Raw genomic sequence first — 26,810 nt, 5'->3', positions numbered from 1 at the left:
CCTGTTCCCTATATCTTCAAACATTTTCAATATATAAATTACTTAGATAAAAAAATCATTTAAAGTCAACATCAACAGAAATATTCAACATGATCTCAAGGTCAAAGGCCAAGGTCAACTCTGACATGGTATTTCACCAGAAACACTGCATCTTGATTTACGTACAATGATCAGAGTTGGTCAACTTCATCAAATTTTTTTAAACCTCAAGGCCTGGTCAAAACTGATAAAACTGATAGTTGTATTAAAAAAAACATCCTTACTAATGATAATTAGTAAAGGTCATTCTCAATGGAGATTACAGTTTTTAATTACTCAAAGTATCATCAGCTGAACAAACTGTTAGAGTCAGACAGACAAGCTGTCAACGTCATCATGTTCGACATCATCAATCCATAGACCAGTTATGTTCACATCAATTGATGTTCTGTTTCAAGTTATTTGCATGCCTATATAATATTCAATTATTTGAAATTGATTTTATTGTGACAAGCATGAATTGTAATCAACTTTTCTGGAATAAAAATGACATAAATCATACATGATTACATTCTTCATCATGGTGCTTTAATCATTGCACTTCCTTTACTTTTTAAATTGATCGATCTTTATTTGTTAACTGTATTCAAATAAAAATCGATTTAATGATTTAAATTGAAATGCATTATAATTTTTAAGAGATTTTAACAACCTATTCCCACAAATTATCTACTAATCTTGCTAATAATTGAAAGGGTTTTTTTCCCCTAAAAAGAACTTTTTTTTAATTTTTTTAAAAAATATTATCACACATGCAATGTAAAGAAGGTGCAAAATTATTTTAAGAAAAATAGATACAACAAAATGTTAATCGAATCTTACTTGAATTGATACATGGATTAACCTACCAGATTTCATTAAAAGATTTATGGATTGGACCTCACATCATTAAAATCTAACTACCACAGATAATCAAGGAACGTACATGACATCCATTCTAATGCACTTCTTAAGTGTTGTATACTGTCTGTGAGTTTAAAAAACTGCTTTTTCATACCTAGTCAGGAAATATTATCAAGAAGGTCTTGTGTAAGAAACCTTGAAATCATAATGGACACCCCCAAAAAAGTGTCTACTACAGAGGGCACAGATTTATAGCCAAAACACTCCTAGTTCTGGGATCTGAGATTTACTATCGTGATCTGTTACAATTGCTGACTTAATTCTCTTGGCATGTATTTAGATATAAAGAAACAGCTGCTCTCGTTTACCTTTTGACTGGTTCCCTGAAAAAGTTGGTCATCCTTGTAAAGTACTTTAACACCTTCTTGGATGCTTTGGAATGGTATATCATGATAAATAATCTTGTGTTTATTTTAATTTTTTTGATAATTTATACTTCCGATGTTTTATGTGAACTTGGTCACCCGTTACAGGTTATTTAATACTATATATTGGGATATACCTTTAAATAATCCCTTTTTCTGCGAGCACTATCAGGACGACCAGTCCCTCGGTTTTGTACTGTTAAAGCCCTGCGGTTCGGCTTTGTTTGTCTTAGACTTGATAAAAAGTTGCACCAAATCAACCTCACCTAACCATGCTTCACATACTTTTCATGTTATCTTGCTTTAAAATGAGACAGTTTTTATGAATGGGTAAACAAAGTTCCATGTGTTTTTTAATTGATAAAATCAAACTGCAATTTTGTGGAACAATTACAGTAAACTAAGAAACATGAAGTTAACCACTAGTTTCTTATTTTTAAAATGTAATCATATCATTGAATTACAGCAGCTTGGGAATATCTGGGAATATCTGCAGCTGCTTTTAATCAACATTAGCAGAACTTGAACTCCAATGATTTTAATTTTTTTCAATTTTTTTTAATTCTACAGAACTTCAAAAGGGCTTTAACTTTGGCTAATTGCAGTCAAGTAAATGATGACAATTATGAAACAACATAATGAGGAATTTTATCTTAATTAATGACAGCTTTCTTAAAATTCTTTGATTTTTTTTAAAAAAATCAAATGCATTTTTAAAAATACACAAAATTACTATTATTCTATGAGAATAAAATTCATTGGATAGAAACTAGAATATTGACAAAACACTGAACAATTAAAACTATTATCTAATCACCATTAGGTGGTGATAATCTAAACTCAAGGCAGCTGCAATCGTAATATAAGGGGCCAAAAAAAATACAGGAACAAAATTATATCTTAAATATTCTTCCTATATAATGGGATATCGCATTACAAATTGATTATGCTTTTTTCACTCTATATTTAGAAGCAGATATCTCAGGAACCGATAACATGAAACAGGTCCAACAGATGGGTCTCTAAATATTCTTTTTCCAAAATTAGAATTGATCTGCAGTTAATTTTACTTAATAAATTAAGACATGTTTTTTTTAATCAAATTTGATCACAATGGTACTTTTGTTGTATATGCATTGTAATGTACAAATATAGAGTCATATTGGTACAAACCACCCATCTGATAATTTAAATATAACAATTTAAAAAATATGCAAAAATTAAACAGAAGAGCCCTGTGTGTTATAATGAATAACAAGGCATATTAAACAATCCAAATCATCTACCATGGAGCCGTAAAAACTGATATTGCACTTTAAACATCACTTGACTCTTTATCATATATAAAACTTCACATCACATGGTGCTTAGCTTTCATCAAAGGCAGTCTTTTCATCATGAAAATTAAAAAAAAAAAAAAAAACACCTCATAAATTTCAAACAATAAAATCTCATTAAACTTCTATGATTAAAAGAGACTCTTTGTACTTTGCTACCAGTCCAAAACGGCTACACCTTCTGTATAAAAAAAACCTTGTTTTGATAAATCACTTTTTTTAACACGGAAATTTGAAAAATCACCTGCGGATATACACGTTTTCAGTAACAAATATCCGGCATTATTTACATAATAAAGTGTTCATCCTATTGTTGTACAGCTCTAATAGTATTTATATCCAAAATACATAAATCATACAATACGTAGAACTTGATTAATTAATTTAGGACTCTCCCATCAATCAGGTCCCAACCCTGTGTGTCGTCTCTGCTAAAGGTAGCATCATAAACAATGTGTTGAATGTTCTCGGTTACTTACGTGTTTTGTTCAGACTGAAGTAGCTTTTGTTTTTATGGATTCGACTCTGTTTCCAAAGGAAAGAGAAACTTTGTTAATAAAATGATTCATTTTAAATCTCAATACACAGCCAATACATAACTTCTAATGATGAATCATTGCATCCTGGTGCAAAGAAGCTGTTTTAATTTGTAATATCCTCCAGATAAAATATACACAATGTGTTTACACATCACTGATCATTTATTTCTAATTTACAATCAAAACCTAATCCTCATTAAGACAAAAAATACTTTAGAAGCTGAGTGAAAGCTAATCTAATATAGAAAAAAAATTTGAAAAGAATTATATTCTTTCAGGGCTCTGCATTCTCCATAATTGGGACCAATCACAGGCCATTCCCAATTCAAAAAAGGTACCCTTTTCCAAATTGAATGTGTTAATTTTCTCACTTGTCACTTCCCCAAAAATTAAAGAACATTTAGCAAGATATGTAATTACTAAAATTGTTATTATTCATATTCTTTTCTATTGCAAAACAGAAATTTAGTACAGAACCCCAATATGAAATGATTTTAATGTATAATGTCTATTAATTCATGATTTTTTCCAAATTCCTAAAAAAAGGTTGCTAATTTTCCAAATTTTTATGGCCCCGGCCCCAGTCCCAAAAAACGATGTGAGAGCCCGGTCTTTTAACCTAGACTTCAAATATAACTAAATATGTGAAGGCTGGTTACACCTTGAATTTTTGGGGTACTAATGGTAATCAAAAGTTAACATACAATGTAACTGCATCTAAGACTCTTTTTGTGATGCAATAACTTGGATTTTTGTTTTAACCTCTGTAAGGACTTCATACTGTAAAGAAGTTAAATAATGAGATAACACCTATAGTTTTTTGAAACAGTTGCTCAAAGCTGATGGTCAAAAACCCAGAGTATGATTTTATCATATATTATAAGATAATTGTAATGGAATGACTATAGGACAGTTTGTTTAACTTATAGAAGTTATTTTCATATAATGTGGAGAATGGTTAAGAAAGAAGGAAAGATTGCCTACAGATCTGGGTTCATTTAGTCAAATGTCAACATTATCTTTATGGCCACTTTGATTCAAAAACAAGTATTTTTTCTTAAGCTATAGTCTTTCTACTTAATATACAAAGAATGTTTTTAAGAAGGCAATTAGCTATCAAGGACCAGTGTTAATTTTGGTCTCATGTATGGTACTTGAACAAGATGTACAAGACAAGGTATCAAGACTGTTGATATGGCCATTACATTTACAGTTGGCAATAACTCAGGTGTCTAGTTTTTTTTTTTATGAAACTAAATGTCTTCACAGAGTAACAAATCTGTTAGAGACAAACATTTACTTTGATTTTGAGATCATTTAGTCAAAGGTCAAAATTAATTTTAATTTTCCAATTAATTTTCCCAGAAACATTCTTTTGTGTGGCACCACAAAATATCTAGTTCAACACACAGACTCCATATTCACCACATGACCAACAGATTTTGTGGCCCCTTTTTAAAGATCAAGGTCAAAAGGTTAAGACAATTCAAATGTATAAGCACACTGCAAGGCACTGTATGATGTGACCTTTCCTAGTTCAAGTTCATACTCTGTTTCAAAGATTGTGACATTTTATAAACCCTCCCTTTTGATTTTTGTTTACACCTGAAATTTTTTTATCGCTCAACTAATGACTGAAAATTCAAAGAAATAATCCACCCAGGCAATGACTTATTTGGTCCCCTGCTGACAGGGCTGACTGACAGTTTTTGACAACTCTGATACATCCGAAAAATCTTAATTATACAACTAAACACAAAATCTTCTTGCCATGAAGATAATATATGGTCTTTGGGAAAATGGTGTTTGGCTGTACAGTGTACATGTGATATATCTGACATTTATGTACACACCCCGACCCTATACCTACCTCTCATGCATTATAAAGCTATCAAGTTAATATTCCTCTACAAATGTGACAAGTTCATTCTAATCTCAAATTTGGTATTTCATTCTACATGCTGCATCATATTAAAAAAAATGCTTTAAAATGAAAGGTTCATTAACATTATATGATATTTTAGTCCTTGTACCAGAAAAACTTATTATAACTAAAATGATTTTGATATTTCCTACTAATTTTTGGTAAGTTTATTGAAATCTCTTGTTTGATACTACCACAAATCATATTATGTCTAACTGTTGTGGGAAAATATGAAATATTAATATAATAATGACCAAAAAAATACAATCTGAATTGCAATAATGTGAAACTTTTTAGTTGACAGTATATGTATCTCTCTTTTTCTCAAAAATGTATATGCACTGTACATTGTACTTGTAAACTGACACAGTTTTAATAACGGTGTACTCTCGTGTTTTTTTTTTGCTAATTAAGGTACGCTGTGAAATTAATCAAGCATACAGTATTTGATCCTTACACTTATTAAGCTTCTGATTATCAACATTAAGTTAATTTATTCCATCAGCCATGAAAGGTACAAATTCTCTTTTAATCATTGGTTGTGATCCTTGAATATTAAATCACAAATGGAGTGCACACCCCATCTTTACGGCTCTTTCAAATGTACATATTGACATCTGTTTTACACATCTGCTGATCAATATGTAGTTATCAAGATGCACATGGACCTTAATTGACAGTCACTTGAGTATCTTGAGTTTTCTCAGGCTAATGACCATGCAAGTCAGTGCCCCACCTTGAATTGGAACTCTGGAGTACTCAGTGCCATGAACTTCACAATTTGGTGAAGACTTGGTTGTTCTTTATCACACTGTATGGAGCTTGTCTTCTAGCTGCTCAGGAGGAAATATGATTTTTAAAGATATTGAATTTGAAATTATCCATCACCTTAGCCCCACCCTGGGATCTACATTGTAGGGATTCAAGCAAATTTGACAAAATGGTAAATGACTCCTTTTGTCATCATGCATAGTTTGCTTGCTAACTGTACAGGAATAAGGATTTTTTTTTTTTTCAAAAGTACTTTGCATAATAAATTCCCAATATAAGAGTAATTTATCCCAACCCCCGGGCCTGAGACAGGTGGGCAATTTTGTGAGAGTGCTGGAACAACGTACTCATTACAGAACCTCGTAAGTTGTTAGAGCTTGTGTTCAAACCATTTATATACTATTTATGCAATAAAATAACTCATTATAATTGTGTACAGTATGTTTGCCAGCTACTTCTGTTCATAAATAAAGAAGATTTTTAAAGGTGTCATGCTTGTACAACATATTGACAAACTTTAACCCACCCTGGGTCATTTAACCCTCGGTCCTGAGACATGGATTTCAATATTTTGGTAGAGAGGACTAACTGCTCCTTATCAAGGGTGCAACGATAAACCGTTTAACGGTATATCACGGTATATTTTTCCACGGTTCAATTCACGATACGTTAAACTGATATCGCGGTTCAGTTCAATCGGTCCAGAATTATCCGTTTTGTGCATTTTATTTCCTTCTTTACTATTTCAAAATGGCTTCCTCGCAAAACGTGAGGTCGCCGATAACGCATTTACGGCAGTTAAACTCATCTCCAGCATCTTACAGACCTCAGATTTAACATGGAGAAGGACTTTATGTGATTATAAGTTATAGATGTTAAGACAAATGATAAACCCTTTAGATCTAAACATATTCTTTGGTAATACATGATATTTCATCACATGTGTATTTCGATGAGAATTCGCTGTCTTGTTGACTAAAACGTATTATAACGAGAAATATGACAACTGGTTTTCTACGTAAATAAAAGGAATAAAAGAATGAATGTTTTCCTTTTTCATTCCAATTTAAAAGGAAGATTATTAGGAAAGGTCCGAGTAGTTCCCTGTAAATGTTCATCATTGGTTTAGAATGTTGTCACAACTCAAAAATCTACCTAACAATCCAATTCAAGTTAACAATATGTTATTTTAATTATTTTTAAAAAAAAATATGAACATTTTGTATAACCCTGTCAAGTTTTAAAAAAATATATGATGACAAACTTGAAAGACTGTTTAACCTTGTCATGTATCGTGATACGTATCGTATCGTGAACTGAATACCGTGACATGTATCATATCGTGAGGTTAGTGTATCATTGCACCCCTACTCCTTATAGTCTGTTATCCACCCATAAAGGGATCACAAGAACCTCTTTGTATACATGCAGGTTTTTTCTCCTCCTTTCTTTTTTAAAATCAATCACAATTATGCAACAAGAAAGCCAAAAATATTACAATTTGATATCTTACTTTAAATTTCAATCCATGCAGTTAAACAAGAAATTCCCATACAATTGTTAACACTGCTACATGTAGTGTATTAAAGACTTGAAATTTTAAAGTTATAAGGAGGTAAAGGCCACAAACAAGCAGTTTTCAGAAAATCACATAAAAAACCCTTGCACTCCTCTACATGTATATCAGAAGTATGCTACAATATTCAAGATGAATTAGCACTATAGCTGAGATAAACATTATGACATCATAGTGATGAACAATGAGTAAATCTTGCTATTCTCACTTGGGTATACATGAAACCTCATCTAATACTGTTGGAGTGTCCTAGAGAATTTTACTAATGTCAGAGTTGATGTACATTGATCCTGATGTAGCAATGTGACTCAATTTCTTTTTAGCAAATATATATCCTTATTTTTAAAATAAAGATTTTTATAAATGCAAAATGCAGGCAAATGACCTTGACATTTTTTAATGCTTTATATGTCTCCTCAAAAAAATCTTCTTTAAGCATTCTGGATAGAAGATGCTCAAAGCTTATAAACATCAAAATCAGAATTTCTACAGCATAAATGTAGGTATTTATTTAAAAACTCATTTTGCAATGAAAGTGATTTAATTAATACATTTGCAGTAAATTAATGCACAGATAATATACTTGATAAAATTAGGTCAACCACCTGGCAAACACATCTTGTTATCTCACACAACCACATTCTTGTCTAAGACATTATAATACTTAAATAATAATCCAAGGTTTTGAAAATGTACACCATATTGGTTAACAGACGATAAACATCTATGAATGATTTAATATCAAAAGTAGATCAGCTTAATAAACCATCAAGTGCCTAGCACTTCCTCTAAGACTTATTTGCATCAAATAAAACTTTCTTCAACAAGAATAAAAAATTTACATAAACATAAATATTCATCATTAAAAGGTAATCCGTACATCAAACAGCCCAAACACTTCATCTACTCCAATCTTTAGAAAAAAGAGGTGAAAAAAGTGTATATAATTTTGTGGTAAACCAAAATTGACTCAGCTCCTAAATTTTATCTATATTTAAAAGCGGTGGCTCCTAATCCAAACCGTTTTTATTTTTCTTAGGCTGAGTTGATCTGCACCCATTAACCGAATTTAAATCGGTCTCAGGTTTTCACATTTTATCAGTGTTTGTAGTAGCATACAAACACTCGCTTTAGTAAAATGACACACCTGGAAGATATTGCACACTGTATCAAGGCACAACGTCACCTTTACAGATTACGCTTGGGCTACCTAATTTTCATTCATGCCTTCTCCAAGCTCAAGGTCCACTGCAGTGAATTGTTGGCAAATCTTGCCTTGAACTTTAACAAGCCACAAGCATTCTGAGAATGAGAGGAATGTTTTATTGTACCTGGTTAATGTAACACTAGTTTATAATTTTGATCCATAGAGTCCTTTTAACTCTGTTTATAAACCAAATTCCACCCAGCTCTTTCTTAAACTCTCATAATATTACTCAACAACTTAATCATGTAGTGAATTTTATAGACAATTTGATACTATCCCTCAATATCATGACCCTTAGTAGAAAACTCAAAATTAAATGCAAGGAATTATTTAATCATACATTGTGTTTGTTTTAGCACATACATGTACTGGGTATAAAATCATAGAAATATTTACGCAGTTTCCTTTGCTTGAGAAGATTCAAAGTAACAGTAATCTATAAATTTTATTGACAGAAAGACAAAAAAAGAGAATTAACCAACATATCTTGCAAAATCCCCAATATACATTAATCTAGAAATTGGGCCAATAAAAAACATACTGCCGTAAAAAAGTGTTCAAGGAAATTGTCTGAAGAAACGAGTGGGAGCTCATCCAGTAATTTATAACCTTTGGTGACAAGTGTAATCAATTTCTCCTGATCATCGTTACCTTATGCAACCTTCCTACTCAAAGAAAAAAAAACCTAATTAAACAGAGAAGAAAATACATAAATATAGCATCCATAGACAGTAATGGTAGCTTATGTGTGACACAGAGTATCAGTAATCTTTCTCGTGATATCAGTATAAATGCACTTATATATTCTGTGCAGAAATGCACCCTGTTGCATCAAAAACACAATCCTAGAGAGTAAAACACCGTCATCTAATTATCTGCACTTTCTAACATCCCATTGACTATAAATCACATATCACATTTGTTACATACATTGACCCCTTTTCATGTTTTCAAGGACTCATTCCAAACTTCAAAACATGGGGGTGTGCTCCCTCTGAAGAAGTGAGCCAGTGCGTTTTATCAGGATGCATATTATTCATTTACTGGGATGGTTCACGAGAAAAGAGGTCATCCTTTTTTTTTATTGTTTACCTTATCCTTGGAAAGAAATGGATTTACATCTAAGAATTATTCATTCATGGCACTTTAAATACATTTGTCATTGCATTGGACCCCACATGAAAATTTAAACATTTTCACTTAAAAATTATGTGCTTGCATGTACCGGTAGATTTAAGTTTATACTTTAGCCTAAAAGTGCATAGGTATTTTGATAAGGGTCTTTAATTTCATCTGCAATCCTTTTCTATAAAAATGTAAATAATAAGATCAGTTGTTGCTACCTCTGAGGACAATAATTCTAATTCCTTATAGGCCTATCAGTGACAAAGAGATATCAGGGGGCCCAGATTTCACACAAGGCCAAACTTATGTACCAAATAAACGGAATTGATTTTCAATGAATCACTTCTATTTATGGCTATATTAAAAGCTCGCTAGCAGCACCTTTAGATCTACACTGTACACTGGTTAATCAGGCAGGTGAAATTCTTTGTAGATATAAAGATGTTTAATGAAAGAGAATACACACTTCATTAAAGCAATATCTGATAGGCATCAACCATTTGATGTGTAACATATATCTGAGGGCAACAAGTATAGCAAGCAATGAATAGCATGAGCCATATATCATAAGGTTTTCAGGTACTCTATACAGACTTATACATGTTCTATCAAAGGCGAGGATGGCTCAGGGTGGGTACTCCATATCTTTTACGACTGCCTCTTCTTAAACTTAAAATTAGCTGGATTACGACACACTCCTCTTTACTGCTCCACTGGGTCTACACCTTCTTAAAACTGAATTAATCACCTAACTAAGAAAAGAAATCAAAAAAAAAAAAAAATGATGAATACTGCTTACGCAGAAAGTTGTAGTTCAGAAACTTTTATCAGTGAGGTACTTTGATGGTTGACCTCTCCCAGTGTATTAAAACCCAGTTTTCTTAGCTGTGAAATGTTACTTTGTGGTCATCCCATTGTGGTTAGCATTATTAACCATAATCACTGATCCTGTGACATTTTTAAACACATTATCCAAGCTGTGGTCCACAGAAACCATCAGTAATAAAGTACCATGAAACCTTGAAGGTATGGGGAATTAAAGGCCATAATTATGCAGAATTTCTTTAAGAGGTGCTGGGGGGGGGGGGGGGGAGTAATGGAAAAAGACAAGGATAAGGGGTCCAATTCATGCCCTTGACCAAAATCACCACAGATCCACAAATAGAAAGTTGGTACCAAAGAATTCCATTTTACCATATCCTTCAACTTATTGTCTTAGTACTATACTGGTTATATTCGAACTTGTAATAAGGATAATTTGTTCATAATTTCTGACGAAAATGTACTCTGTGACGAAATAAAGGAGTCACAGAATATGAAGTTATTGTGGTAATTAAAGTATTAACTAATTGCTTTTTCTTCTTTACTTTCCATTCCTTTTTGAATTGTAAGATTATTTGAAGAATACCTGCATTTACGGAAATTAAATTAGCCCTAAAGCTGGTTTCTTTTTAGGTAACCTAGTACTTGTTATAAATGGCTAATATTTTTAGACTTAATTTTGCCCCCCTGCTATAGTATTATACACTTATCCCCCCTGGGGTCTCTCAGCCAATATCATCATTTTTTTTTTCATTTTCTTCGAGAGGAAAGAAAACTAATAATTTCAAATGTCAGCTTCCAAACACTTTAATGTAAAACGTGTTGAAAATGTCACAGTCGTGACCGAGAGGTATAGGACTCTGAAGGCACAGTTCTAATGATTACCTATAATAGTAACCTTGATGTACATAATCAGCTAATTTAAGCCCACACACCGGAGCAGGAATTCAGTGCAACAAATTGTCTAAAGCTACTGCAGCTGAGCTCCTATACATAGAAAACTAGTATATAATGGCAGCTTAGCTCCTATAACGGCAGCTTTGCTCCTATACATGTACACAGAAAACTAGTATATAAGTTAGACAAGTCTGAAAGCCTTTTGGAATGTCTATATCCTCTCTCTATAACTCAGATATATTATAAATCAATTTCAATACAACAGAATTTTTACAAAATGAACATTTTAAAAATTTTTCACGAGAAAATCCCATATTGAATGTGTTTTGGTGATAAAAACCTTGAAAATATTTTGATTAAGTCATTCTGTCATTATTTCCTAGAAATGTGACAAAACCCTTAAGCATCAGAATTGTACAGGTCACCTTGACAATAATTAGCATTAAATGATGTAGTTCCTGCTACTGGAATGAACATCCTCTCAAAAATTACCTTAATCGACAATCCATGGCAATTGAACAATCTGCAGACATCTAAAGAATCCTTAACAATTAGTTTAGCTTGACAATTAACGTGGATTCCTGATCATTCCACATTTGTTTTGTGTTTTTGTTAACAGGTTTTTAACAGAACATTTCGCACATTTTATCAAATTTCTAGCATACTAACAATTAACAGGAATCTGCAATCTGGACAACGAAGTAGACCTTCACGTTAACAGCCTGCACTTTTAAATCTATATTTTTTCTTTTTTAAATCCTTCAGAACTCTTTCATTAATTCTTTTGGCATGCATTTACAGACGTATAATCAAATGATATATGAAAATGAAATCTTTTTTAGTCAGCTAGCACACTGAAAAATATTTGCAAAATTTAAAGATAAAAATTAAAAGAAAATTTGAAAAATTTTGAATGATCAGTTCAAAACATTAACATAATTGACAATGTTATGTGATCAAACGTATTTTTTAACCTCCCCAACTGTAAATCGAAGGGGATGTCTTTACATGGTTTACTAGCCCACATTGATATTTTCCCACAATTTCTTTCCACTCTATAAGAAATTCTAAATCTTTTTTTGTATTTAATCTCTTATAAGTATACTTTGCTATCCACCATCTTTCATTTCCATGATGATTTTGACACCACAAAAAATGAAATTTTAAATTTTCTTTATTTGGAGACTTCACAAGATTATGATGTTTAGGAGATTCAGGCTCTAGAAAACATTCTGAAGGTATGAACAGTGAAAATGAAAGTGCAATTAATTGTAGAATCAAAGCATGGTCAGGTTCTGGAAAAAGTTCTGATAAAATTCTTACTCGCCATGTTTGTGATTACATCTTCAAGAGTTGGTCACCCATAAACAAAATTTCTAGCATTTGCTAGTGGGTGAGTGGTTACAGTGGACCTTCAGATATCCGGACGCCAGATATCCGGACGCTTCAGTTTCCGGACGATTTTTAATGGGAACGAAATTTTTTAACGTTATTTTGTCTCGTTTAACCGGAATTCCGCGTTCCGTATCCGGACGGTCCTTTTTCACCACAAAATGGATTTTAACGTTAAATTTTGGTTCATTTATCCGGACTATAATTTTTTAACTGGTCTGTCAAGTCTGCTCAAATTTCTTGATCTGGGTGTTAATTGTTGTAAAAACACTGGTCTGGCTGTTTGTTTTTAAAGATGATCACCTGCGACCTGTTATCAATGGCTTGCGGCAAGCTTAATTGTAGGTCGATAGGTACGCACAAGACTCTCGCTTCTCTAACATGGTTTTGATACGTATTAATTAAGGAAAATAATTTTATAAGTGTAGAATAATTTTTTCGTAGTCGGCAAATATATATCTTTTACTGTTAGAATACAGTCGTAACATGGTTTTATGTATTTATATACATGACATCGGAGTTTTTTATGCACAGTATTTTGTGCGCGAAATGCATTCTATGATTTGATGACATTTAAAAATCACTTTCAAAATTACATTCGTTAATACGATCTCGCTTTGGATGATTACGATTAGTGTTCGTATACATATGCAGATTATGTCACATCAGAGACATATATGTCTCTGGTCACATTTAGCATTGATGAGCGTTCATATTAAATAAGACTCTACCGACATTACCGTACCGACAATGCTACTAGGAGAAGTTGATTCATTAGACACTGGGAAGTAGAAATAATTAATGTGACCATATAAACACGTTTTTTTTTTCCAATGACACATGTACTTTTTATTTATTTAAAACAAGTATTGAGTAGTACTAACTTATATTAAAGTATTTAAACAATAAAACATATTGATAAAAAAGCAACATTCTTCACTATTGAAATGGTATGAAAGGCAATATAACTAAAATCAAGGCAATTCAGGTATCCGGACGCTTCACATATCCGGACAAATTGACTGGGAACCAAAGCGTCCGGATAAATGAGGCTCCACTGTATTTGCAACCCTGCTGCCTCCTAAAAAAGAAAGCAATGCCTATATAGATGTAATCCCTCTCCCCCTTTTTTTCATAAATTTTACCAAAAATATTGACTAAGCTACCATAAACTTGCCAATTTTATCAGAATCAACTTAATATGAAGAAACTAACACCACTAAGTCTATAATAGAAGTTAAGGTAGCCATTTTCAAAACTGTTGGCTAAGAAATTATAATTCTTAGTGCACATTTTACAACTATATTAGTTTTAATTTTTCAAAGATAGTCAAAAAAATGTATCTCAGTCCTGAATCCTGTGTCTCGGCCTATTAAATGTTAAGTCCATGTTGTGCTTGATTTCACCAAATATGATTTTTTAAATCTCATTTGCGTCTTTCATCAGGTCAGCTAAAAACTGCTTAGATAGTGGATGTCTCATTGTATCAGAAGACTTCCCAAAGTGCAGATTAAAATGATTGCATGCATCATCTTGACAAGCTTAGAGATCTCCAAAATGATATAAAATTGCCAAAGTTCATAAATTATTGACACAGATGCACTTACTGAAGCTGCAGATGCACAAGAAATGTCAACAGACAATGTTTTATTGAAATCAATAGCCATAATACAGGAACTGTTAACCACCAACAGAACACGATCTGCAGTCCTCGGTGACTGCGGCCCACAGAATCATCATTATATTTACCCTAAATCCTTCCCAAAGTGAGGTGGTCATTCTTACATGTATTGTTTGAACTCTATAATCAGTTTAATGTGCAAAAAAAAAAAAAAATACATAACTGAGAATTATTTGTTGCATGCATAGAAAATATTAACCTTTATTGTGTATCCTAGATAATCTGTAGTGTACTCACACATGACTTTCAGAAATATTTCAGCTATGTACTTTGTTATATTACAATAATTGTATTAATTTGACAGAGATAAAAAAAAAATATCTTGTTGTTTTAGAAATAATATTTTTAAAAATGATTTTTTTTCCCCACAATTTAAGCTCCAATGATAAATTTTAATATGTGTATAAATTAGGTCTATTATAATGACAAAAGGTATTAATTCCCAGTAAGAAATGCATTTATAAAAAGTGGTATAATCAGTTCATGATCATGTAAACAACAGTGCAGTGTTCATGAATTTTTTTTTCTTATTTTACGACTGAGGTAATTGTAATGATGTTCACAGCATGCCATTTTGAGGAATAACAGTGTTTTAAGGTGTGTTGCTCACTCAGTTGGGGGAGGAATATACATGTACATGTCACGACCAATCTGGCTTTTTTCTCCAGAAAAACGAGAGTGACCTTAACCTCTCCCTTTCCGTCTGCTTCCTGCAGACATCAAGATCTAGATCAGTTTTTACCAGCCAGTCTCTCTAATTTCATTAGTTAATGATTCATTAATGTAATTAAACACTACAAGAGCATTATGCAAAGTGACTAAGAAGCTTTAATTGTGTCTTACATATCCTTTAAAACCAGGCTCAAGAAAAAAAAAACTCTCTCCAATGCCGCAGGAAAAGCTTCTGCATTACACACAATAGTAAAGTGACGAATCAATTTCAACCACAATTGGGGATTATGATAATATAGAGTTCATCCATCACTGACCTGGGTTCAACTGATCACACAGTCTTACCACCAAAAAAATAATCAAACCATAATCTACTTTAAACCCTGCCAATAAGCTGACCCCAATTAATCAACATTTTCCCATGTCAAGTTATATAGTAGAAATAAGAGTTTTTAGGAGTCAATTCAGTTCAGGGATAATTCCCTCTAGTAATGATTCAATGATGGCAATATCCCACACAGTGCATTGTTTAATGTACTGCACTCATATCAGAGCCACGAAGTAATGCTCAAAACATGAGGCAGACTTCCTTACTTTGTCATGTTTACAAGAAAAAAATTATCCCACACAAATGCGACAGAGATAAATAATAAACAATATTGTTACAATATTATACAGTATACTTGCCTTACTCGGCCTTATTGAAACAAACAAATATTACCCCACACAAAACTACGAGTTTTCAACAATTAACTATATTGTTCTGGGTGGTAAACATTACAATTCATGGAACTTTTTTTTTTATTTTGCTTAAATCATATAATAAATATCAAAATTAATGCATTTTTAAAGTGCGTGACTAAGAAGAAAATGATTTTTTTATTTTCTTTAAATGCCGATTCCTTTTTTTTTTTTTTTTTACTTTTTTTAAGACTGCAGATTTTATTATGTAATACATGTGGCATCAAAATAAAACAAAGGGTGTACAATAAATATAATTTTAAAGGTTATAAAAAAAAATGCGTAACAAAACCTACTTAAACTTCTAATCTTAAGTGACATTCTGTTTTTTTTAATTTTTTTTTAATTTCCATATTTTTGACTTCTGTAGAAGCACATATTTTCATGGGGATAAAAATTCATTGATTTGTTCTCTAAAAAGGTTTCGAGGGCATTAATTTTCGTTGTTTTGAAATTAACCTTCTTCACATTATAGAACTATAAAAATTTTGTGTGGAATTTCATTTCGTTGATAAAATAAATGAAATTTAATCCCCAACGGATATTTCTCCTTTTACATTGCTTTAATGCTAAATATAGATGAAGTTGATTATGTACCCAAATGCATTCTGATTATTTTATTTTTCCTTTTTTCTCATGAGATATGAACTAGGATTAAAATTGTAATTTATTATCAGAATAAAGTTCAGTAACTTTTGCTATGAAATGGAAAAAAAAAACTTGTACAAACAAATTAATTTATAAATATGATAATCAGTATCATATGCTTATTAGAATCAATGACAACACTCTGTTGGTAAGATTGTTTATTAGCGAGTTTCCCACAAATGCCTTCTGATTGGTCAAACTGTTTAAAGATTCCGTTTCTAGTAACACTTCTACCTCCCAGCCAGTAAACATCTTTTTTCATTCATAATCATGAATAAGCAATCCTAAAGCAATGTTTTCATTAGATTCAATTTCAATTGTTCTATTTATAATTGTAAATGTCAACCATCACTAGAGTTGGAATATTCTGGTCTCTGCTGGAGTCGATCCTTGCATGGGTATATTTAAATTGTTATTGGTATTGGAATTTCATGCATTTTTCATAATTAAAAAAATTTATGCAATCATGAGTTATTGTACCAGAAAGGGGAATTTTACCAATTGGAAATTAGGCAAAAAACAGATATTAAGTAGTGTAAACAATTAGCAGGAAAGGACCAGAACAATTTAAAGTTTTAAACAGTTTCATGCACTGTTAACATGAGGCCAATTGGTCATAATGCTTGCCTGCATACAAACAATCTCTTCCTGGTAAATGAATATTAGATAAACGAAACATAGAAACAGGAGCTGTGACTGTATATTTTAAAGTCAATGGTTTCAACAATTTTTAATTTACAGTCTTGATAATTATCAAGTTTACAAATTCCAACTTTGTTGTTCTTCAGGAATTTGTAGTATTTTTAAGTGCACCTATTACAGACCTGCATGCTCTTTCTTTTGCAGAGGTGCAATCTAAGTCCTCGTTTTGGTGGAATTTCATAAACAAAGGCGTAATTTATTGCATTTTCTATTTTTTAATGTCTCACTGTGATTCTATATTATTATAAATCAGACTCTGTGTTGTATGTACCTTTAAAAAAAGAAGAAAAAACTACCTACCTACCTTTTTCTGGATGTAACCAAAACTATATACATGTAATTTATTTGGCCTAATACAAATTACATCCAATTTAGATATAAAAAATTTGTTTTGTTTGTTTGTCTGGTGTTTAACGTCCCTCTTTAGAATTTTTCACTCATTTGGAGACACCATCAATTGCTGGTGGAGGGCTGCAAATTCTGACCTATACTCGGCACTGAGCAGTGAGAGATCTTTTTCATGCCAGCACCTATGACACGAGACCTTGGTTTATACGGTCTCATCTGAAAGACCAGTCTCCATGTGCCACAGTGGATTCAAACCCATGACTTAAGAATTGACTCCTTACACCATGACTCAAGAGCAAATGCTATAACCACTGTGCCACATGGGCGACTAAATAATTCGTAGTAAACTCTGAAAATACAATATACTATACTATAGTTATGTCTGGTGTTGATAAGATTTTCATTAGCAAGTCTCCCACAATTTATTTTTGATTGGTTAAACATTCTGGAGATTTTATTTTCATTTACAGCTCTAACTCCTAGCTAGGAATTTTACTTCTCATAAATTTATGAATTTATTTTCCATTCATTAAAGTAAATGATTATATCCAATTTGCAACTTTAATATGAAACTATTTCTAAAACCTTGATTGTTATCTACTTGTTCATGGAGAGAAACATTAAGAGAGAGAAAATATTAATTTTTCAGGTTTAAACAACCCAATCATATTTTATTAATTAAACTGATTGGCTTGTTTTATACTGTATGTGTTAAATCATATTTCTTCATAAAGCAGGGAAATCCAGAGATTTGTGATTTGTTGAAAATTATAATTAGATGATCGTGATTGAAATTTATTATTGAAAACAAACATTCTTTTATAATGACTCTCTTTTATTTTTCCCAAAGATTGTACAGCCTCTCATTTATGTTGATCCTAGATATATCGACTTCACAGAAGAGTATATTGACCTCAGTCTTGATCAGTTGATATGCTTTTCTTTGAATTTATAAGTCAATATATCTATGCCAGGGTTGACCACATGAAAGGGCTACATTTGTATTATAATATTGAAAAATTGCACAATCTCTTTTCATGAGTTGGAATGATAAAGTCATAATTAAAACTTAAAATTTAAAACAGTAAAATGTTAAGAAACCTATCCTAAATATAACCATGTGCCACTCAAGCTTCAATAGTTATTATTTACAAAAAAAAATATTGTTCATATACCAAAACAAGCTAACAATGTCAATTGAATAAATTTGTCAAAAAGTACATTTTTTTTACCCAACTATGAAAAACTTATTCATTTGTTTTTTTCTTAATGTACATATATAATTGGCACAGCAAGTGTTTTTTAACACTGGTTTTAATATTACAAATTTATTTACTTTCTTCAAGACTGATTTTTGTTTTACATATATCTATGTAAACGTATAGATTTTTTTGGTCCTTTGTCGATTCAAATTACACGTACAGACAATTAACTTAGTAAGAATTCATGAAAACAAAGGCCTTCCGTCTGTATATATAACCTACTATTGTATTCTTTTTAGGTTAGGGAGTATGAATCATTTTGAAACTGACGTCTTAATTTTGCCAGGTAAATCTTTAGGTGTGAAGTAGGTAGACTTGATTGGCCAATGTCCAGCAATGAATCACTTTGTGATCCTCAGGTAGAGCAAAGAAATAACAACTGTAGACCTAACGGCTCGATTGCTTCCCAAACAATGGATGTCCAGGAAACGGCTATAAAACTCCAACTCTTATTTGTGCCATTACTTCAAATTTCTTGACATTTCTTATCATAAGTGGCAAATGAGATATTTAATCTTACCTGTTTAAGTTTTCAAGGCAATCTGTACTTTCTCTTTTGTTGTACACTTGATGTAAAGTTACCAACTACTTCCCTAAAACATTAAGGTACACATGTAAAAATATATATATATATATACATATTAATTACATTTTAATTAAAATTAATTCAATATTGTTTATATATTATAACTGATGGAAAAAAAATAATGATATTATTGCTTCTCGTCTATTATTAAAAAAGTAGATTAACATATTTACATGATGGCTATGGACCCCAAATATAAGTGGACAAGCACATATATTTACAACTTGTCACATCCTGACTTTCCCATCTCCAATCTCATACTTAAATACATGTGCATTTCTAATGCATGTTACAGAATACGTGTATTTTTCCATGATACATTTAGAACTATGACTTCGCATGCAATCCGGCTTTACAAATTTAACAGTTAACTTTTTTCACTGATTTAAGGAATATACATCTAGGTATTCTGGACAGTGTTAATTATCCAACACCTTAACTTCATTAATTACATAAAATGTACTCTTAAAGGCTGTTACAAAACTTACTTCAATTAATCATACATACCTAAGATGCACAAACTTCTTTTGGTATGTAAGTGTACAGCACAAATGGTTTCACATAAAAAGTAAGCTGAAATTAAAGACAGACAGGTAGCCATTATTTCACATTCTAAAATCATTTAAAATCAGAAAAAATTAATATAAATATTAGTACACAAGTGTGTATCAACTGGCATGTAAGTGCTTTTCTGCAAAGGGGGTGAAATACGATTATAATAATAATTTTATGTTATTCAGTACATATAAAACCAGCCACCAAAAAATTACGATGAAACACATCAAAAAATTTTAAAATACTCGACCGTATTTAACACAGTGTACATTGCGTACAGAACCAGTAAACATTAGTCTTTCTGCACTTAACACAATCAAGTTTTGTATTCAACTGCTTCATGAAATTTACATCACCAGGAGAGTTCTTTACTTACGAAAAAACAAATAGGGTAAATAAGTACAAATAAACATGCATGAATTATGTTAGAAACTGCGCACAACTTTAAGATTATTTATATTGACAATTAACCACGTTTTATTTGTACTGAATCTGTTAAAATTTAGGTCTTGGTTACGGGCGACATGTAATGTCGTGATTCCGCGGCACATTACGTCGACTTTATGTGCTGTCAACAAGAGGCTTAATTTGCATATACTGTGTCTTCCACATTAATTAGTTCTTAGAACCTAACCATGTGACAATTTGCTGCTAATCTGACACATGTATATTTATCTTGTAGATTTCAGTGTTGAAACTCTTTTGTTGAATTTTAAAATATTCTAATCCATCACCGTCATGGAGAGTTATTCAGCTTTGCCACTTTAATAACTTTTGCCGACATCCCCAAATGAATTATAATTACAAGTCATATTTAATTTCCAAGGAAAACATTTTAAAAAATTATTATTCAAAAATTCATGTGTCATTTCACCATGACAAATAGTAATTTTTCACAGAAAATGTCCTTTTTCGTTTATAATGATTTAATGTTTTGCATTTAATTTTTCAACAGCTTAAAATTAATGATACTGGAGAAGAAATAACAAATTATGCTTCTTATAAATTACAAATTGTAGTTCATAAACTGTACAGTAATAAAATACATAGTAAGTTAATACTCTTACAAAAAAAATATTTTTTTTTTAACAATGGGAATTTTCCAAACAAATTTTGCTTAAAATGGTTTGAATCAATGCATTGTATTTCTACCTGCCTTCAATATTCTGTATTTATACTTTGAGGAAAACTTATTAACCCTAGCTGCATGTATCTTGATTAAAATGAATCCCAAAACTTTTACAATTATGGCAGATATACAGTAGATGTACCTCATACTATTCAGGTGTCCTCAAACATCAGTGGTTAAAAAAGAACCCTAATTAGTACTCTCTCTCTCTCTCTCTCTCTCTCTCTCTCTCTCAGGATTGTTCATATTCCCATATTCCACAAGTATGCAACAATTGTGTATCTAAAAAATATGAAGCAGTCTACTTTCAGCTGCAGAATGGGCACCTATTGATTAGTACGTGGTATTCTGATAATTAGACATTGCTTCATAGTAGGTGGCACAACTCTACCCCCACATCTATACAAACTCTGCGGTCAGATTGATACGGACCCAATGAAACGGCAAATATATCACTTTTATCTGCTCCTAATGCATCACTATATGCTATTGATACTAACCAACTACAAACAACCACTAGCTAATCAGGGAATCATTCTAACTTTGTTTGTGTCTGACCCCCTGCAGATTTTGTCAATGAACAGACTGCTCTCATTCATGATTTCTACCCACACTCTGCTAGCCTTGAACTTAATGCCTATATCTAATAAAAGTTACTGGAATTTCTAGGGATAAAAGATTCCTCCTAAACACATGGCTTAAATCCTACTACGTAAATAACAAATAGAAAATGATTTTAAAAGCCCTAACTATTGCAAATTGACATATTTTTTGTGTTTTCTTTTTTGACTTTATCTTAATTATTCTATTTCTTGGCATACAGCATAATAGAGACCACGCTAGTAACTACATGTGCTTGAATCGATCCATAATTCCTTTCATCATTAAATATAAATTATTCAAAAAATCATTTTTTAAAAATCAAATAGCATATAAATTTTAAACAAGTTTTTCAACAATGCCATGCATTTACTATGTAGTTAATTAAATTGGACACCTTGGGACATGGAGTTGAGGGCCTTTTGCCCCTCTTCCTTGTCCAAAATGAACCCCTGGAAGACCATAAGACATAGGTTCCTGAGTCTGAGGATTTTTTTTGATTACCTGACACACATATGTTATCTCTTTTTAATGATCATGTTTAAATGCTGAAGATCAACTATTTATTCATTTTTTATTGATTTTTAAAACACACAAATTATCCACTGCAAATTTCCAAAATGTCAACAGTCTCAAATTTTAAAAAAAAAAATTATTTGGTGACGTTTCAGTGAATGTTACATAACTTATATTTATTCTATGCATATATTTTGATTGTTTTTATAGAAAAAAAACTTTTTTTATGCTTTCTTTCATTTTTTTTAATAAAACAATGAGGCTATTAACTGGAGATTAGTAATGTAAATAAGTTTCTTTACCAATCTTTATGAGCAGCAAGTTCATAAAATTCTTCTTATTAGCGATTTAAAAACAGTTCTGGATTTTGACATTGAATTGAAATTGAATTGAATTTTTAGTATATGTTTATTATTTAATTTTTATCAAAATAACAAAATTTAATTAATTTCCATTATAGCTACTCAATGCCCAGCTAAAATGTATATAGCTCGAGCATATATCATATCTGCAGGATTGAGAAATATTTGTATTACATAGATCTGTAAAAATTACATTCAATTCCTTGATGATCACACTTCAACCATAAAATACAAGTATTTAGTGTACTCATACACATACAGGTGTACAATCAATTAAACAGCAATATATTGTGGTATATTTCAAGCCTTGTGTATTTCTTTAAAAATTTCTGGATAAATATATAATATATATACAGATTAAACTGACAAGCCTAAGAAAAAAAGCACAGTTTTTGGAGGAGATCTGTTCATGAGTCACCCCTCACAAAAAAAGTGCCACACAGAGTTTTTGTGTATCAAGCATCCCCCTGACCATCCCATACCTTCCCACTCACTGTCTGGACAAATTACCCCATTTCAGTGTTCCTGGTGTGTTTGATGCCACAGTTCATGATTTTATGATGGGTCTAAGTGACCTCTTTTGCTGGTACCATTCCCATTCATAAATCTATGTTTACTGGGTATTAAAAACACTTGGAGCTAGGCACTGACCTGTGAACTACCACACTGCAAGACATATATGTTTTTTATAACCTCCAGATGTGCTTAATATTTACTTATAAAAAGAAATCTAATACGGAATTCAACTGGTCATTCAAATATTCACCAGTTCATGCATAATACGTATACTGTTAAGTCTGATATGAAATAATTGGAATTTTCTCATAGAAATTTAAAACAATTCTGCGAAACCAAGTCATCATGTTGGTAAACCATTATGCAACTATTACTTAACTTTTAAAGTGTCTGCATCATGTCTTCTGGAAAGCAATTTAGCTTGTTTTGAACAAAAGAACATATCCCTGATCCTTTAATTAATCAGTCTGTGGACTCTAATGGATTTAAATCAAACTTTAAACTCTCAAAAGTGCATTCACATTTGTCACTAAAGATCATTGCAATTTTTGTTTTATTTTAAAAATATACAATATAAATACATATATGATAATTAACATTAAATGACTTGATAATTAGAATTGACTTGAATTAGAAATGACATTGAGGAATTGTCAAAAAATGACAGCTGCTTCAAAAAATATATATATCGATCTATACAGAGTCACTTATTGACAGATTTCTTGAACTTATAATTCAAAAACTGACGATTATTAAGTAATAAGCATATATAATGTCAATTTTTACCCAATTATTCAACTCCTAGCTATCATTATTTACTGCTTAATATAAATAAAACTTGTCATTATACATGTATCAACTTTATTTTTCAATTCACTCTGTAAGTATTGTACTAACTTGTGATGGTAAAAAACACCTTCATCTCTACTCAACTACTAGTGGTGACTACTTTAACAATATTGGAGATTTCTTATTTAAGTTATCTGGTGTCAAGTACAGTACATCTCTATAAGCTTTTACATATAGACCACATGATGATAAGTACAAACACGCACACGTGCAGTCAGTTACTTAGTTTATAATGATAAAGTACCTCTTTGAAAATACGAACATTAAAAATATGAAAATGGATAAGTTCATAAGTGAAAGGCATGATAAATGGTCCTGTTTTCACATGAATCAAGTATTCATCCAATATCTATGACCATATTTTTACTTGAATAGAAAAATTGCTTAAAGATGGTTTATTTGAAATATTATAAAGGTGTCATAAATTTCAACTCTTTAACCATTTTAAGAAGTTATAACTACAACTCAATTTGTCAACAAAAAATGTGATATGACTATTGTCTAGAAGATGAAAATGTATTGAGTTTTTCATCTTTTTGAGAAGAAAGTTTTTACTGTTCAGAGATTGAGAAATCATGGATTTTTTTCTTGACAAATTTAATCTCAACATCATTTTAAAATTTTATAAATAGAATGCTGACTTGAAATTTTTAGTTTAATACTACTTATCATTAAAATTAATATATGCAATTTAACTTAGTCCCAAAATTTCTCTTATTGATTTTTTTTTCAACAGGTGCTTCAAATTGGAGATGTTTCTAAAATGCTGAAAAAGGGGGGAGGGGGAAGAATGTGAAATTGTATGTGAATCGTTTTTGGAATTAAAATAAGCACTGCCACATGGCGGCTTCACTTTTCTTATTCTTGTGCAAGTGTATGAAAATGTTCCAGAATAGAGAATTCTGCCTGAACCTCTGTTTAGAAATAATACAATGTGTAATGTCCACTGTTTATATTATAAGTGACCTGTTAACATAGTTAAGTGAAGTTAGGAATTTTACACAGTGTTATGTAATGGTTTTTTTGATGTGGCTTTGTGGTTCCCATGTTGTGAGGTAAAATGTGTTGACCTAATTGAAAGGAAACAACAACAAAATCCTAATATTTCAATTTCTTTGTGGACTAATTCCCTTTGATCCGTATAGAGCCTAACCTCTCTTTGAAAAAGACATAACATTAATTTTTATGTATACAGGACTCAGGTAGACATATCTCCTCTCCTTTAACTCCAGTCGTTCGTTAATGAAGATTAAATGTATATATTGGATTAGAACATGTACAATACGCTTCGTTATATAACCCATCACATCAACTATGAGTCAACAAACAAATTCCTCTCACCACCCACGCAAATATCCACTCATTCTAGGTCAAATGATATGCACAGAGCATATAACCCTAAGGTTACACACTCAGTTCTCTAAAATATACACGTTTCATTAATGTAGAAATAATGGTTAGGGCCACTAAACTTGAAAACACTTACGGACAATAATTTCATCAATGCACTTCTCTACTTTCAATTTGTGATGACGCATGCGCGATAAAAGTAAAGCATATTTCGCGCCGTTTTTCAGCTGGTTTTAGAGAACAATACGATCCAACGTTGTATTCCTTCTCAGACTGTATTAACAGTTAATACTACAACTAAAATTTATTTATTTATTTATTTATTTATTTATTTATTTATTTATTTATTTATTTATTTATTTATTTATTTATTTATTTATTCATTCATTCATTAGGATAAAAACATTCAAATGGATGATCCTTTCAGAAGGAACACTTGTCAATATTACTTATTATTAAACAGTTAAATGGTTTAGAACCGGGACATGTACTAGACTATAAAGAAAAGTAAGAACGCCCTGAATAAATACTGCAATAGACTATACAGCTTGTTAACGCACCATAGACATTCTAATAAAGTTTTAATAATAAGATTTACTAAGTCAAAGTATACATGATCATGAAAAATTTTTGTACTTATTATTTAAACAGGGGAGCTCATGTTCATTGTTATACTGTGTACAAAATGTCGACTTTAAATAAAATTTACTTACTTACTCACTTACTTACTTAAGTATATAATAAGTGGAGGTAATTTTATTTTTTTTCATTTACAGCATGATAACTTATCTTGTTGTAAATTTTGTATTTACCTCAATCAATTCTAAATTCAAAATTTACAACATGAAAATATTTTCGCGTTAATTAACAAATAATTTTTTCCACTACATTTTGGACAGTTCTCCCGTTTCTAAACAATGATAATTGTATTATTTTTCTTTTAATTTCCATGACAAATTGTAGTATATAAGGAGAGGAACTTTGTAAGTTGTATAGAACTTGTTTCCAATCTTTTTGATGTAATCAATAAAATATGTTCAAAACAATGATAATAAGAGCTCAGGTCACCAAGATCGGTAAATTACAACAGCTTTTTTCAGTCATTCAAACTGTTTTGGAAATTCCAGTAATTTTTTGAACAAAGAACGAATTATTTATTAAGAAGGAATTAATACATACTTACTATTTTATATCTGACAATTATTCTGAACAACAACAATATATTATATTCAAATGATTGATTAAAAAAAATCATAGGATGTCTATTTTGTGTAAATTTTCTTACTAAATAGAAAAGTGATGTTTTTTCATCAGCAAAACCAAATGTGCCGTTTATACAATCCCAAATTTAGGCTACCCACACGAAGTACCTACTGTGTCAGAACCACACCAACTT

At 31.2% G+C, this 26,810-nt stretch overlaps 1 protein-coding gene across 3 annotated transcripts in view; it reads right to left on the bottom strand.

Annotated features, from left to right (window-relative positions):
• LOC133185886 (transcription initiation protein SPT3 homolog) overlaps positions 1-20,109 on the bottom strand; it is an 89,584-nt gene extending 69,475 nt beyond the window's left edge. For 2 of the 3 annotated variants that reach the window (XM_061321179.1, XM_061321177.1), the window contains exons 1-2: positions 20,045-20,109; positions 19,472-19,544 (exon numbers count right to left, since the gene is read on the bottom strand). The gene's annotated coding sequence lies outside the window, so the exon portion shown is untranslated. Of the gene's footprint in view, positions 1-5,843; positions 5,941-19,471; positions 19,545-20,044 lie in introns of all 3 variants that reach the window. The other variant, XM_061321178.1, reaches the window with a different exon arrangement.
• Between the last annotated feature and the right edge of the window lie 6,701 nt (positions 20,110-26,810).

Source organism: Saccostrea echinata, unplaced genomic scaffold, assembly GCF_033153115.1.
Source record: "Saccostrea echinata isolate AGI-Se365-2 ecotype Australia unplaced genomic scaffold, CSIRO_AGI_Sech_v1 ptg000012l, whole genome shotgun sequence".
NCBI lineage: Eukaryota > Metazoa > Mollusca > Bivalvia > Ostreida > Ostreidae > Saccostrea > Saccostrea echinata.
This window is presented reverse-complemented; position numbering and strand designations above follow the sequence as displayed.